Below are 18,006 nucleotides of genomic sequence, written 5' to 3'. Positions count from 1 at the left end.
GTCATAATCCGTGATTATGTTCACTTTTCCCATTGGAATGCATGGGACAGGATGATCTGGTCGTCTCCTAAAAGGGGCGTGGCAGCAGAGAAACCCATGTGACGGCGAAACAGGTGTTTAGTGGAGCGTCTCATTTCTGAACCGTCTCCGGTGGGTCGTGACTGTTCTGTCGCTGACGTCCTGTAAGAAGGTGAACTGAAAGACAAACTCATTAAACACACTTTAACAAAGTCTAATGTTTTTAGAACCGTATCCAGCAGCTAAAGTGACAGAAACTCCAAATGACATGCACTGACACATGGATTCAGTCCCAATATTATGTATATTATCCACAAAATTTACAGACTAAAAGTGCTGTTCATAGCGATGAAAAGTTTGACTTAAACTGTGATAATGTCATTTTCACTTGTTTTAGGATGTGTACACAGACTAATATCCTCCTGAGACCCAGAAATGCATTTTTGTCCTCTGTAGGGGACAAGAGTTTCACAGCTTTATTGAAAAAAAAAAAAAACAAGACAAGGCAAGTTTATTTGTATAGCACATTTCAGCAACAAGGCAATTCAAGGTGCTTCACACAGGACATTAAAATACAACGACAAGGAAAAAAGAAAAAAGAAACATGTAAAAGGTGATTAACCCTCCGGTATCCCGTCCAGCAAGGCCCTTACTAAGCACCAAGTGTGTCTTTTTGGCACACTTGTGGAATAATGTCAAAAAAAATTTCATACAGTTTGTTTTTAATTCTTTTACATTTTTTTTTCTATTTCATCAACTTGAGCCGTAAATAAAAATACCAAATACTCAATGACTGTCACATTTTTTAACCCTTTAAATGCCGTGTTTGTAATGTAAACAAACCATTTTTTTGGATGCAAAAAACAAAAAAAGAAAAAAAAAAATTCAACATACTACATAAAAAGTGGATCACATATTATTTTTTTTTTATTATTTATTTGTAGCTGTGGCTACAAATGTAGTTTACCACCACCAGAGTGTGAATGTGACAGCGAATGAATAATGGGTTAATAATGTAAAGCGCTTTGGGTGTCTAGAAAAGCACTATATAAATCCAATCCATTATTATTATTATCATCATTTGATTTTTTCATCCTGGCATATGTTAATGACTAACTCCAACAGTGGTTAATTTACATTATTATTTTTGGCACTAGGTCAAATGTTCAAAAATACTAGCATCTGTAACCAAGTGCGCGTAAAATGCACACCTATAAATAAAACTATTAAATATTATATATTGATTTATTTTTCTGCTCTAATTTTATTTTATTCTTGTAACTCAAGGTCAGTCCTAATCATACATATCAAATGGAAGAAATAGTGCGTTTTAGGCACACTTGGGAGACAGATGCTAGTCTTGTAATTTTCTTTTGTTTACATTGTGCAAATTTTAGTTGGTGGCCAGAATTTTAAAGATTATGCAAAAATGAACAACTTTTGAATTCTAACCTTATTTAAATTATGAAAAATAATATGAAGTTTTTTAAAACGAAATGCAAAGTGTACCTAAAAAGCGCACCTGGGTACCGGAGGGTTAAAAACAGCAAGTAAGAAAACAGCACATAAAACCCAAAAATGTAAAAACACAGACATATTGAAGTAAGAGTTGCAGTGCAGAGTTTCAAAGGAGAATATAAAATTTAAAAAGTCAAAAGCCTTTATGTCAAAGGCAGCAGTGAACAGGTGGGTCTTTAACCTTGACTTAAAAGAACTCAGACTCTCGGCAGACCTGATATTTTCTGGTAGTTTGTTCCAGATATACAGAGCATAGAAACTGAACGCTGATTCTCCAAAACAAAACAAAAAAGAAGAAGAAAGAAAAAAAAAAAAGAAAAAAAAAAACAAAACAAAATGAACAAAAATGCTGTCCACTGCAAAGGACATTTCATAAAAAATTTAAAAATGCATCTAAAAAAACTGTTGTATTGTGCTGTTACCAATAAAGGCAATTATTTAATGAAAAAAAAAAAAAAAAAAAAAAAGCCAAAATTGTGCTTTCCTGGTTTTCAGGAGGATACGACTCTATTTTAACTAAACCAGTGACCAGTTTGAAACCAGTTTGCACTTCTTTCCATGTCTAGTTTTCTATTGTATGATTATCTATCTTTCATATTTTATTCTTATTCTAGGAAAACATTATTGTACTTTAAGAATATACAGTTGCGGAAAAACTTATTAGACCATCAAAAGTCATCAAAAACAATGGTTATGCAATCCAGTACTAACTCCTGTGTGTATCATGTGACTAAAACAGACAGAAAAGAAAACATGGAATGCCTAAAAGCACTGTTTTTGTCAGTACAATGCCATAGATACTGATGTAAGAACTGAAGTAATTTTGGTTATTATCAAGAAAACATGGAAAATGACATGATATCAGCTCTGAAATTAAGCTAATATGAGATATTTTTGTTGTTATCATTATATTTGTCCAAACAAATGTACCTTTAGTTGTACCAGTTGTTTCCTTATCATTTTTTGTTTTTACTGTTTGCAGTGTTTTGGTGATGTTTTATTTATTTATTTATTTATTTATTTAGTGATGATATAACTCCTTTTTGGAGTTCAACCAGGTGCCAAAAAGCAGCTGCACTGATTTAGAAAAAAAAATAGAATCCTAAAACAAAAACTACTGGGCCAAAATTCTAATACTAGTTGTTCAGTGTGTTCCAGTTCACAGTTCATGTTCAAAAACCTAAATCTCTTATTAAGGTACATTCTGAGTGTTTTATTTATTTTAGACATATATTTTACTTTATTTTTTAAATTAGCCTCAGATTTTAGTTGATTTTAATGCAGTCATTTATTTATTAGTTATTTATTCTATGTTGCTATGGCAAATACGAGTCCTCGGTAACTAGTTTTGTTCTTTCTCTGTGATGGAATGATAAATAAACTCCTGTGAATCTTTTGAATCCTATAATTTAATAAAAACCAGTCAAATTTCAGTTCCTCTCCTTGTCTTTTTCTGTTCTTCCACCTGTTTTGTCCCTAAAACACACAGTAAAACAAAACCACTGAAGAAAAGGAACACAAGCGCATACTCACAGCAGCTTTTATGACACAGATGCACATTCACAGCAGCACACTTACCTGGAATAATGTCTCAGAGGTTAAGGGGTTAAATAAAAGTAAATTCCCTTCCTAACCACCTCCTTCTAAGGTTCGTCCCTATCGTTTAGCATCCACCACCTCACATAAACTTTGTAAACTCCTTCACTTATTGAACCATATTGTTGTTTTCATGCTGAGGTCAGGCTGCAAACACCTGAACAAGACATTATAAGGTTAAAAACTAATGAAAACATTACATTTACATCATAAATTCATCGTCTGTATCAGTCCGTGTGTTGAGTCGCATTATGTAATAAAAGTTCAGAATGTAACAAGAATGTCACATCATCTTGTAATAAAGCCGCATTATGTAATAAACTGATGCATTTTGTAATAAACTCTGTCAACACATTATATAGTAAATGTTTTCACATTATGTAGTAAGTTATTACAATTTGAGAAATTTATTACAAAACGCACGTGACACATTTTTATTTTTAAAAAAATGTAATACCATGGTTCATTATGTAATAACAATCCAAATTAATATAATTTCAGAGCAATTTAGAAGAAATTAGTCACAGGAGCTACAGGTAATGGAATGAGAACTTTAACCACACAGTTTAAAGATGAAAATAAAAATGTGTCAAGTGCATTTTGTAATAAATTTCTCAAATTGTAATAACTTGCAATTTGTCATATTCAGGTGTTTGCATGGTGAGGTCAGGCTGCAAACACCTGAATAGGACATTATAGGGTTAAAAACTAATGAAAACATTATATTTACATCATAAATTCATCGTCTGTATCAGTCCGTGTGTTGAGTGCGGCTCAACACACGGACTGAATAAAATTCCCATTACGTAATAAAAGTTCAGAATGTAATAAGAATGTCACATCATCTTGTAATAAAGCCCCATTATGTAATAAACTGACGCATTTTGTAATAAACTACGTCAACACATTATACAGTAAATTTTTTCACATTATGTAGTAACTTATTACAATTTGAGAAATTTATTACAAAACGTCACTTGACACATTTTTATTTTTTAAATAAATGTAATACCATGGTTCATTATGTAATAACAATCCAAATTAATATAATTTCAGAGCAATTTAGAAGAAATAAGTCACAGGAGCTACAGGTAATGGAATCAGAACTTTAACCACACAGTTTAACCCTTTCATGCATATTGGTCACTCCAGTGGACAGCTGTGTAAAGGTGTTCTCTTGTATATTCATGGGTTTTGTTGTTTTAGTTTCATATCAACCAACACAGTGGATGCTTATGCATCATCCCACACACTGACATTCATACCATTACTGTAACTTTGCTCTTCTTGATAAACCTGATCTGCACTAACATGGTTGAGTGTTTAAAAAAAAAAAAAAAAAAAAATGGCAGTTGTTATTAGACTGTAATTAACAGTTTTGTTTTCTGTTGTTGTTTTTTTTTTTAACAAAAAGTTTTTTTTTGTTTGTTTTTGTTTTGTTTTTTTGCATCTTATCCCCGTGCAGGTATGTTAAAATGTGAGAAAACGTCAGATTAGCAGCGTTAAAAGTGTTTTTATTTCATAGTTTTCCCACTGTATATCAGGAAATGCATGTTTCTTTGCTTCTAAAATGAAATGCATAGTGTCCAGCTGAGTGGACATTTTTGTAACTCCATGAAAAATACGTTCATAAAAAAATCAATCAAATTTTTTTTTCATGCCTAAAGATGAATAAAAACACTCAGGAAAAAAATCTTCATTAAGGTTCTCATAATTCATCCATGAAAGGGTTAAAAATTAAAATAAAAATGTGTCAAGTGCATTTTGTAATACATTTCTCAAATTGTAATAACTCACTATATAATGCGAAAAAAATTTACTACATAATGCATTGAGGTAGTTTATTACAAAATGCGTCAGTTTATTACATAATGCGGCTTTATTACAAGATGACGTAATATTCTTATTACATTTTAAACTTTTATTACATAATAGGAATTTATTACATAATGCGTCTCAACACCGTGTCTGGCCTAATTGATCGAAGTGGACTCAATTACAGCACTTTTACCTTTGACTTATTTAGAACTAGATGGGGTTTTGTTTATATCGGCGTACGTATTGACGAGGGCGCAAACAGACGGACTTTAATCTCAAATCTCTCACAGCTGAGAAACAACTTCAAAGTGCAACAGCCGGAAGGAATGAAGCGGGAGGGAGGAAAAAAAAATCCAAAAGAATAAAGAACAGCAGCATTTACATGAGGAAAGCGATGTATCCAAGGCAGCAACGGAGGGGAACATACAATATTTAAAAGGTTGGAGACTGAGACAGCCTCTGCTACACCGACTTATTTGATCTGCAACTATTATTTCAAGGGCGAATCAAGGTAAATAACAACCCTGCAGTGGTGGGTTTTGAAGTTAGAAAAACATGCCAACTACCACGAGCCGTCACACATGTTCATAAAACTAGATTTAGTCCAAGATGATGTCAATTCTCAACAGTCGTATCAGTAGAAGTGACTTTATGATTTTTTTGTTTTTAAAGCATGTACAGACTCGGGATTCACCCTTTGACCTTAGTCAGTGTTTTTTATCACACTTTAGACATGAAAAAAACTATGTGATTGAAATTTTTTAATGAACCTATTTTTAATGGAGTTACAAAAACGTCCACTCAGCTGGACACCATGCGTTTAATTTGGAATAACGGCCGATAACGTAATAAATTTGCTGTTTTTAAAATGTAATAGGCCAATAACATAATAAAAGTCCTGAACTGATAATCTAATAACTTTTGGCCAATTACATGATAACTTAGCATGTTATTGGCTGGTTATTGAGAGAGAGAGAAATTTTATCATAGTTATATCTAATAAATGAAACTTAAATACAGTGATAATAATATATTATTACATTATTGGCTCAGTTATTACATTTGCAAAGATTTTTTTTTTTTTTTTTTTTTTTTTTTTTTTTTTTTACCACGCCCATAACATAATAAGTTATTACGTTACTGGCCAAAAGTTATTACATTATCAGTTCAGAATTTTATTACATTATTGGCCTATTACAGTTTAAAAATGGCAAATTTATTATATTATTGGCTGTTATTACATTATTGGCTTCTACAAGCAAAGAAATATATATTTAACATGTAATATGAGAAAGTGATAAACTGTGTGAAAACTACAGAATACATTTTTTTTTAATGCAGCCAATCTGATTTTTTCTCACATTTTATCGTACTCCAATACTAGTTATTACCTACTTAATGGAGATAATATGCGAAAAAAAAAAACTTTTTGTTTAAAAAAACTGTTAATTACAGTCTAATAACAAGTAGCAATTATTTTACACTCAAACATGTTAGTGCAATCAGGTTTATCAAGAACAGCAAAGTTACAGTAATGGTATGAATGTCAGTGTATGGGATGGTGCATAAGTGTCCACTGTGTCGGCTGTTATGGAACTAAAACAACAAAACCATGAATATACAAGAAAAGTGCAGACCTCCGCCAAGAGAGATCTGCCCCCCCCCCCCCCCCCCCGCCCCTTTTATTTTGTTCATTATTTTCTTGATTTTTCTTCATTTTCTTCATTATTTTCTTCATTTTTCTTCATTTTGTTTTTATATTTTCTTCATTTTTCTTCATTTTGTTCGTTGTTTTCTTCATTTTTCTTCATTTTGTTTTTATATTTTCTTCATTTTTCTTCATTTTGTTCATTATTTTCTTCATTTTTCTTCATTTTGTTTTTATATTTTCTTCATTTGTGGTCATTTTGTTCAATATTTTCTTCATTTTGGTCATTTTGTTTTTATATTTTCTTCATTTTTCTTCATTGTGCTTTTATATTCATTTTGCTTAATTTTTTTCAATATTTGTATTTTCTTCATTTTTGTGCATTTTGTTCATTTTCTTCATTTGTGTTCATTTCACTCTTGTATTGTCTTCACTTTTGTGCATTTTGTTCATTATTTCCTTCATGTGTGTTCATTTAATTTCTGTATTTTCTTCATTTTTGTGCATTTTGTTCATTATTTTCTTTATTTATGTTCATTTAATTTTTGTATTTTCGTCATTTTTGTGCATTTTGTCCATTTTTTCCTTCATGTGTGTTCATTTAATTTTTATATTTTCATCTTTTTTGTGCATTTTGTTCATTATTTCCTTCATTTGTGTTCATTTCATTTCTGTATTTTTTTTAATGCATTTTGTTCATTATTTTCTTTATTTGTGTTCATTTATTTTTTTATATTTTCATCATTTTTGTGCATTTTGTTCATTTTTTTCCCTTTGTGTGTTCATTTAATTTTTTGTATTTCCTTCATTTTTGTGCATTTTGTTCATTATTTCCTTCATTTGTGTTCATATAATTTTTATATTTTTTTCATTTTTGTGCATTTTGTCCATTTTTTCCTTCATGTGTGTTCATTTAATTTTTATATTTTCATCTTTTTTGTGCATTTTGTTCATTATTTTCTTTATTTGTGTTCATTTATTTTTTGTATTTTCGTCATTTTTGTGCATTTTGTTCATATTTTCCTTCATTTGTGTTCATTCTGATGATGTGAGTCCACTCCTCCTTCTGACTGGACCAAACCCCCCCTCATCACCACCAAAATTTAATAATTTCTTCCTTGTGTCAGTATCCACATTTCCTAAAAATTTCATGAATACCCAGCCATAACTTTTGAGTTATTGCGCTAACAAACAAACAAACATGCACGCACACAAAGCAAAGTGATTACAATATCTCCTGGAGGTAACAAGAGAACAGCTGGAGAAAAGCTGTCTACTGTAGTGACCACTATGCATGAAAAGGTTAAAGAAAGAATTAGAACGCATTTAATGAAAGAGTTTATCACTTTTTAATGTACAAGAGAAAACCTTTATTTATTAGTATGAATACTTGCAAACTAAATATGTTCTTATACTTCAGGTCAATGAGTTTAATGCAGAGCAGCACAAATATACAGACACATTATGTACATAGAAAAGAACATTTGCACAATTCTCACAAAGCACATTTATGTACAGCATTGGACTTACATTTACATACATCGTCTTTGCATATACATACATTTCTTCATTTTCTTTTCCAGAGTTGTTCGTTTTTGATATTTGCTCCCCCCGACAAAGCACTGACATGTTTTTTTTTTTTTTTTTTTTTTTTTCATTCTGTACTTGCTTTCACCTTGTTTTTCTGTTTTTGTTTTTCCCGTCCCTATACCCTGTGACTTATTTTCCTACTTTTGCTTCTTTTAAAGTCTCTCTGATATTCCCTTTACTGTAGTTTTCTTTACTCTTGTTGTCACTTTGAGAAAAATCCGATTCATGAAAGAAAGAAGATCCCAGATGGAGGAGAACGGGGGGCACCCATAACCCATAAAGACCCAAACATCCACCTTTAACCAAAACCATCTACTGATCTGAACGGTTTAATACCTGTTGATCAATACATGTAAATAATTGGTGTGAAATACAGTTTGTCATCTTTTCATGGTCATCAGATATGACCCATTTGGACGTTCAGAGGCTCTGTAGTTACCGTAGAAACACCGTCATCTTCTACAACATTGATTCACCAGTAAAACCCATGGAGTTGGATCAATGACAGTGGATGGAGACACTGGGTTTATGTTCAGTTAATGAGAGATTGGACTGAAAAAGTCACTTTTTCTGCAGTTTTCTCTCTTTCTGATATAATAACCTTTAAATGTACTCTGAGCTTTAATGAACATCTACATGATCAGTGAATTAAATATAGAGAAATACATGATTTACACTAAAAAAATACAAAATAAAGAGGATAATATTCTAATAAATGGTGATAAAGCACTTAAATGTATAGAAAAAATCATATGGGAACCGACACTAATATAACAGTGGGTCTTTATGGGTTAAACTCAGCCCAAACTCATCCAATAAATGACAAGTGGTTAGTTTTTAAAGGGGATTAAAACAACCATACATTTACAGGGTGGGGAAGCAAAATTTACAATGAACATTTAGTTGTTTTTTCTCAGCAGGCACTACATCAATTGTTTTGAAACCAAACATATATTGATGCCATAATCATACCTAACACTATTATCCATACCTTTTCAGAAACTTTTGCCCATATGAGTAATCAGGAAAGCAAACGTCAAAGAGTGTGTGATTTGCTGAATGCACTCGTCACACCAAAGGAGATTTCAAAAATAGTTGGAGTGTCCATAAAGACTGTTTATAATGGAAAGAAGAGAATGACTATGAGCAAAACTATTACGAGAAAGTCTGGAAGATACTATTAAAGAAGAATGGGAGAAGTTGTCACCCGAATATTTGAGGAACACTTGCGCAAGTTTCAGGAAGCGTGTGAAGGCAGTTATTGAGAAAGAAGGAGGACACATAGGAATAAAAACATTTTCTATTATGTCAGTTTTCTTGTGGCAAATAAATTCTCATGACTTTCAATAAACTAACTGGTCATACACTGTCTTTCAATCCCTGCCTCAAAATATTTTAAATTTTGCTTCCCCACCCTGTATTTTGTCGTCATTTGGTGACATTTTGCTGCAAAGGTGGCAAAAGAACTCAAGTAAAAGTGCAAGTACTGCAATATTGTAAAGGAAAAAAAGCAATTACATTTCCATTATCCATGTTGGTATTAGTTTTAATAGTCTTGGACAGATGATTAATATGTCTTTCTTGTTTCATTTTTACATTTTTTGGGATTTTTAAGAGTGAAATACTCTTTATATTAAGGTGTTGACTTTTCTATACTTTTCTGTCCGATCCACATAGGTTAAAATCAGTCTTAACATCCTTGAAAGTGTCAAAAATAAAGTAGTGATTCTGTGTTAAAATGTACTAAGTAGAAGTCAAATAAAAACTCCATACAAAAGTACATACACTTCACTTAAGTGCAGGAACAAAGTATTTGAACTCAGCTCCTTTCCACCTCCGTCATGCAGTTTTAAGAGGGATGAGAGTAAAAAAATAAAAAAAAACTGAGTGGGTTGAAGCTGAGAATGGAAAACATGGGTGGAGGATTTGACAGAAAAGACAAACTCAGTAGATTGTTTGTTTTCTGTTTTAACTGATGATAAATGTTCTTGCCTTATTTTTCATACACTTTACGTCGACCGCTCACTGAGCAGTTTTTGTGCTTTAACAAAAAAACAACCCTCAGCCATGACACTGTTACAGCCTTTTGTTTTGGTGTATTTTTGTAACGCCGTTGATATTTTATTTATACATATACATATACTGAATGTCACTTTAGGATGGATTGGAAATCAAAATATTCTACTTAACCGTAAGAACTGTGAGAAATTTGGATGCATTAGAACAGGTGGAAAACCACGTTTTTCTTAAAAGATGTAATAAATGTTTATCTTATGAGTTTATGACTTGTTCTTTTGTAGTCATGATTTCTGTAAAAATGCCCAAAATAGCAAAAAATATGACAATCTTTGTATTACAAATTATAGTTTTTATTACTGATCATAGTTTTTAGAACTTGATACACAGTTTTTATATGCATATTTATTTTATCTTATATATATATAGTGTCTGTTTTATTTATCCCTTCTGATCTAAATGACAAAGTCTATGTGTTTTAATGATACGATGCCTATATTGGGATGAATAATATGTTTATGACTTGATGAACATTGTGTGTGTGTGTGTGTGTGTGTGTTGTCCCTTTTCCATTGACCCGCACATTGTGCAAATATAACTTGCGCATAAAAATTTGCCTAATGGTAAAATTAAAAAACAAACAAATTCTCATTCTTTGATGAAAAGTTTTTGCACTGGTAAGAGGTGTTTTTTTTGGGTGTAGCACAATTGGTATATCATGCAAAACTGCAATGGAAAGACCTTTTTCAGCAACTAGAGTCATGTGAACAAAAAAAAAAAAAAAGGATGTTGACGGATGTTACAACAAGTGAAGAAGAAGAGTTTTAAAAGAAACATGGTGCGGTATGTGTGGACACACCAGGAAACTAATCATTTTTAATTTAGTACAGGATAGAGGGGTAATATATAATAATAATAATAATAATAATAATAATAATAATAATAATAATAATAATAATGAATATATCTGTAAATCAACACCATATTTATGTTCAGTGTCATGTTTATGGAATGACTTCTCATGTCATCTCGCTATAATAAATAAACAAATCATTGCATTTGTGATTTAATGGAAAAAACGACTTTATGCACATCTGTTTTTTTGACTTTTAGTAAATATCGGTAAAGTTTTGCGCAGATGTCCAATGGAAAAGCCACTTCTGTGTGTGTGTGAGTCAAGGTTATTACAGTTTGGGATTTTTCATTATAGTTTAGTTTTATTTAGTTTAGACTTTTTTTTCTCTAGTTCAGTTTGTTTTAATTAGTTTTTAGAGCAGGTTTGCTAGTTTTTATTAGTTTTCATTTTTTTTTCTAAATGCTTAGTTTTACTTTAGTTTTATATTAACCCTTTCATGCATAGTGGTCACTACAGTGGACAGTTCCTCTACAGCTTTACTCTTGTATATTCATGGGTTTTGTTGTTTTAGTTCCATATCAACCAACACAGTGGACACTTATGCATCATCTCATAAACTGCAATTCATACCATTACTGTAACTTTGCTGTTCTTGGTTGGTTCTTGAGTGGAAATTAATTGTTAATATCTATTTTTTGCATATTATCTCCATGAAGTGAGTAATAACTAGTATTAGAATATGTTAAAATGTGAGAAAACATCAGATCAGCTGCATTAAACATGGTTTCATTTCACTGTTTTCATATCACTTTATGATATTGGGTTTTAAATACATGTTTCTTTGCTTCAAGAATAAAATTCATGATGTAGATGAGTGGACATTTTTGTAACTCCATGAAAAACAGGTTGATTTAAAAAAATATTCAATCACATTGTTTTTCTTTTCATGCCTAAAGAGGAATAAAAACACTCAGGAAAAAAAATCTTGATTAAGGTTCTCATAATTCATGCATGAAAGGGTTAATTTTAGTTTTGTCGTATCTTTTCTCTTCTTCTCCGTCGTATTCAAATAAATCCCAAACAGGACTCTGCTGTTTTCTCCCAACTTTAGTCTCCATGTTTCCAGGTAGAGTGGGAACCAGAAGACAACTGGAAACCACAAGTGACGACAAGTGACGGACTGTTAAGTATCATATGGTGCCGCTAGCTAAAATTGCTCGAGCGAAATAAATTGACTTCGTATCAATCTGACATTGACAAAGACGAAAACGAAGGGAATTTTATTCATAATTTTTACACATTTTAGCTAGTTTTGTAAGCACACAATACAGTTTCAGTTAGTTATCTTTTTTTTTTTTTTTTTAATTATAGTTTTAATTTATTTCAGTTAACGAAAATGTTTTTTTGATTCTAGTTTTTGTCATTTCGTTAATTTTCATTAATGATAATAACCTTAGTGTGAGTGTGTATGTGTCTGGACTATAAGGGGTCGGCTGTAATCCGGTGGGGTTCCAGTGGTTACCGAATGTCCTCTCATTGTTACATCTCCCCTCTGCTCATGTTACAGTTCCTCCTATTGTCTGTGTTTGACATTAACTCATGTAATGTGTGACGGTGTTGTAAATTCCCAAGTGTGTGTTATTTGTAGTAGACAAACAAGAGCACAATTCATCACAGTTTGACACATTTAGCACAAATAAGTGTGAGACTGTCTTACTCATCCCCGGCCTCCCCTAAATCAAACAGTTTTATTGACATTTTAGTTCCTCTTTCTGACGTCTTTCGGTTATTTCTGCTCCTCATACGTTCGCTCAAAGCTCCGTGATAATCGATCTTTCGCAATCGGACTTTCCACTTAGCAGGCGACACACACTGACCCCAGTTCACATTAACATTCGCTTCCGACGGAGACAGAGGGACACTTCAACATTGATCAGAGCCTTTTAATCTCAGTAAGATTAAGAGCCCTCCAGTTAATTACAGAACAAAAGGCGAGGAGGTGGCGGCGTTAGATCCGAGACGCGATTAAGAGGAATACGAGTGTGGAAACGCACTTTACGGAATCAAAAGGACGGTGCTTTTATTTTCTGTTTATGAACTGTGTGGGCGTTTGTGAACAGATGCAACTGGAAACACAAACAAACAACCCTGTCACGTTTTCAGATTGCACGTCATGGTGGAAATTAACCTTAAATCCATAGAAAAGAATGGATGAACAGGCAAATGGAGGAGTCTCTAATGCAGGGGGGTCAAACATGCGGTAAGGGCAAAAACCTGCACCGCTAAAAAGTCCAATCCAGACTGTGGGATGAATTTGTAAAGTTAAGAAATAACTCTCCTACTAGTATTAACATCCAAGGGAGTCCACATCAAGGTTATTACCATTAACGAAAACGAACGAAATGACGAAAACTAGAATTGAATAAACATTTTCATTCACTGAAATAAATAAAAACTATAATTAAAAGAAAAAAACGATAACTAACTGAAACTATATTGTGTGTTTACAAAAGTAACTAAAACATATAAAAATTATGGATAAAATTCCCTTCGTTTTCATTTTTCTCAATGTTGGATTGATATGAAAGCGATTTATTTTGCTCCTGCAATTTTAGCTGCTGGCACCATACGACACTTGACAGTCCGTCACTTGTCGTCACTTGTCGTTTCCAGTCGTCTTCTGGTCCCCACTCTACCTGGAAACATAGAAACTAAAGTTGGGAGAAAGCAGCAGAGTCCTGTCTGGGATTTACTTGAATACAACGACAAAGAAGAGAAAAGATATGACAAAACTAAAATGAATACTAAAACTAAACTAAAACTAAGCATTTAGAAAAAAAAATTAAAACTAATAAAAACTAGCAAACCTGTTCTAAAAACTAATTAAAGCTCGCTGAATTAGAGAAAAAAAGTCAAAACTAAATAAAACTAAACTATAATGAAAAATCCAAAACTATTATAACCTTGGTCCACATAGGATTAAATTCAAGCTTAAATGGGTCAGACCAGTAAAATATTAGCATAACAACTTTTTTTCCCAATATTTTTTTCTCGGTTTTTAGTGTAAAAAAAGTAAAATTGCATAAAAATGTTTACAGTTACAAACTATCCTTTCTTAAAAACATGCAAACAAAAAACCTGAACAAATATGAACAATCTGAAATTTCTTAAGATAAGTAAGTGTAATTTTAACAATATTCTGCCTGTTATTAAAAGTCTTGTGCCTTTGGAGATCCACTGTGATCTGTAAGTTTTAATATACATGTGAAAATGATGACGCATCATATTTTTACGCTGTCCCCCGAAGGAGAGGCAAGGGGTATTGTTACCTCCACCAGGATGTATTGGGATCGCTTTGCTTTGTGTGTTTGTTTGCGTGTTTGTTTGTTTGTTTGTTAGCAAGATAACTCAAAAAGTTATGGACGGATTTTCATGAAATTTTCAGGAAATGTTGATACTGGCACAAGGAAGAAATTATTAAATTTTGGTGGTGATCGGGGGGGATCTGTCTTGGCGGAGGTCTTCGCTCTCCGAGTGCTTTTCTTGTTTTTGGTTCGGTTTGCTTGTTTGTTTGTTTGTTAACACTCTAGCAGCAAAACTATTAGTTGAATTCATATCAAATTGGATTTATAGATTGCCAGTGACAAAGAATAGATGTGATTAAATTTTGGGAAAAGTAGGTCAAAATTAAAATTTTTATGAATTTTTATTTGTTTATTTTTTCGTTCCCATTTACTTATAATGGACCAAATTCCAAAAGTCTGCAGCAGTAAAACTACTGGTTGAATTCATACCAGATTGGGTTTACAGATTGCCAGTGACTAAGAATAGATGCGATTACATTTTGGGACAATTAGGTCAAAGTTCAAATTTTTTATGAATTTTTAAAATCTTTTTCTTCTCCCTTTTACCTATAACGTGGGAAATTTCACATCTAAAAAAACATCAGTTTTGTTTCAATTTACTTCAAACTTGGCCCATACATAGAATCAGTTGATATGCTGACATCAGCACATGCATAGACATGATGACATCAGTTGGATCGATGCCAAAATAAGCTACAATACATGTGAGGGGCGGGGTTTGTTGTGCCTGGCACCATTTGTTAAATTGTATTTATTTTTCATAAGAAATTTCAAGCTGTTTATGTTATTCGCATTTTTAAAGGGTAGTTTACACACTTTCCATCTCAATAGTGTAATTTTATTTTTCACTCTAACACACAGAGACAAGTTTAGAGTTGACATTATTTATGGGTTATTCTGTTATTATTTTACTGGTCTGACCCACCTTATCAAACTGGTCTGTATGTGACAGCTGAACTAAAATGAGTTTGACAGCCCTGGTTTAATGCTAAGTTTACGTTATGATAGTGAAATAATCAGAATCAGCATTATAGTATGTATGAAAAATGTCTGGTTCTGCTTATCGGTTCTTTTCTGCAATAAACTATTATAAATGTGTGTATTTACCAGTGGATACAAGTGTATTTAAAGCATCATTGGTCCATTTATTTGTTGAAGAAAAACCCAAACTTCTCATTCCGAAGTGTCCTGCAGTGCTGTGGTTTCAGAAAAGCAGACAATTGACAGTTTTTAGTAAACCACATCACCGCAGGACACTCTGGAGTGATTCTGTTGAGAAAGATTTCAGAGCAACATAGCTTATTTCTGAAAGCATCTATCTACAAACTGAGTTTTGGTACTTTTAGCAGCATGCAAAAAGTGTAAAAAGGCAAAAAGACAATCCATTTTTTGCTGTGAAAAACAAAAATAAATGCCATGCTGCTACTAAAACACTCTGTTTAGCATGAAATGAAGTCAAAAGTAATAGTTAAGGTGATTATAGTGTCTTTACACACTCTGAAATCCTCTTCCCTAACATCAGTGTGTATTGTACATCCATCGTCAGAGCACTTATTGTTCTGGTAATTGTACTTAGAACAATGAATCCAGTCTGAAAGGCTACGATACATTCAGGAGAAACACTAGATCTACTAAATGACTGATTTATCCGTTAAAGACAGAGACTCATCTGGGGATTTATCGACAAATTACAATGATTTGTCATTTTTAAGAAGAGTTTGGGAAACCCTGTGAATGATGCAGTTTTACATCTGCACGCACGAAAGCAAAATGTTATTTAGCAGCTTTTACCAAAAAAAAACAGCATCTCTGTATCCCCATCTGGAGCTGGGATTTATGGGTAATATGTCATCAATGTAGAAGATGGACTGTGGAATGCAAACCAGGCAAAGCACATGTATGAATATGGAAGGTAATTATCATCATTATTGTCATTTGTGTCGTTATAATTTAACACACAGTATTCAGTCACATCTAAATCCATCACTTCATCACATTGCTCTAAATTTATAAGTTTTGGAAATGTTTGATATATGTGATATGTAAAAATCAAGAAAATATGTGATGAAAGCCAGAAATGTTAGAGAGCTTTGAAATCATGTTTTCTCATTTTCAACAGATGAAGCTCAAACAGCTTTTGGTCCGAATTTGACTCCATATTTGATCATAGTTTCAAGCAGAGAATAAACAGATGATACGTAAAACAAAAGCAATTCCCAAAAGTTTTACACTGAGACCTAAATTTAGTTTTTGTTTTTTTCTTGTGGCATGTTTTTACATTTTGTTTCATCCTTTCTGTCATTTTTATTTTCTTTGTCTTTTACAACTTTTTTTTTTTTCTTCTTTTCACATCTTTTAGGTCATGTTCATCTAAACACTGAAGAATATAAGTGGCAAAACTAGAAAAAATAAGCAAAAAAAATGAACAAAAATAAGAAAATACAACATAAAAATGAGCAAAAACAGTCAATGTGAAATGAATGAAAATAAATGAAATAAGGCACAAAAATAAGAAGAAAATAAACAACAAAGATAAGCAATATAAAGCACATAAATAAACCAAAATAACAAAAAAATAATAATGAGAAAAAAATAAACACAATAAGCAACAAACGGAACAAAAATAAACAAAATAAGGCACAAAAATTTAACAAAATTACCAAAAATAAGGGGAAAAAAACCAATAAGCAATTAAAGGAACAAAAATAAGTAAAATAAGGCCCAAAAACAAATCAAAATAATCAAAATAGGAAAGAAATGAACAAAATAAACAACAAAAATAAGCTAAATAAAGAATATAAATAAACCAAAATAACAAAAAATAATAATAAGAAAAAAATAAGTACAATAAGCAATAAACAGAAAAAAAAACCAAAAACAAAATAAGGCATAAAAATGAAACAAAATTACCGAAAATAAGGGGAAAAAGACCCAATAAGTAACAAGAGGAACCAAAAGGAACCAAAAATGAACCAAAATAATCAAAATACGAAAGAAACGAACAAAATAAACAATAAAATGAGCAAAAACAAAGGCACAACCAAATATAAGAACAAAACAAATACAATACGCAACAAAATGAACAAATATGAACAACGCTAGTACTTGATGTGTAAAGGAACTAAATTATTTTGTGATCCAAATATTCGGGCTCTTTTACAGCTTTGGAATCGGAAACGAGGAATCAACAGCAGACGCAGAACCTGGTGATCCTCTCTGTGTTCTGATAAACCCCCGGTTACTTTTAGGTTATGCTCATCTAAACACTGAACAATATAAGTGGCACAATTAGAAAAAATAAGCAAAAAAAATTAGCAAAAATAAAGAAAATACAGCATCAAAATTAGCAAAAAAATAAAATAAAAAATTGTACAGTGAATGAAAATAAATGAAAGAAGGCACAAAAAAGAACAAAATAAACAACAAGTACAAGCAATATAAACCATATAAATAAACCCAAATAACAAAAACTAATAATAAGAAAAAAATAAACACAATAAGAAAGAAATGGAACAAAAATAAACAAAATGAGGCAGAAAAAATCAACAAAATTACTGAAAATAAAGGGGAAAATCACAATA

This window comes from Sphaeramia orbicularis, chromosome 11, assembly GCF_902148855.1.
Source record: "Sphaeramia orbicularis chromosome 11, fSphaOr1.1, whole genome shotgun sequence".
NCBI lineage: Eukaryota > Metazoa > Chordata > Actinopteri > Kurtiformes > Apogonidae > Sphaeramia > Sphaeramia orbicularis.
The sequence above is the reverse complement of the archived record's forward strand: the minus strand, read 5'-3'. Positions refer to the sequence as shown.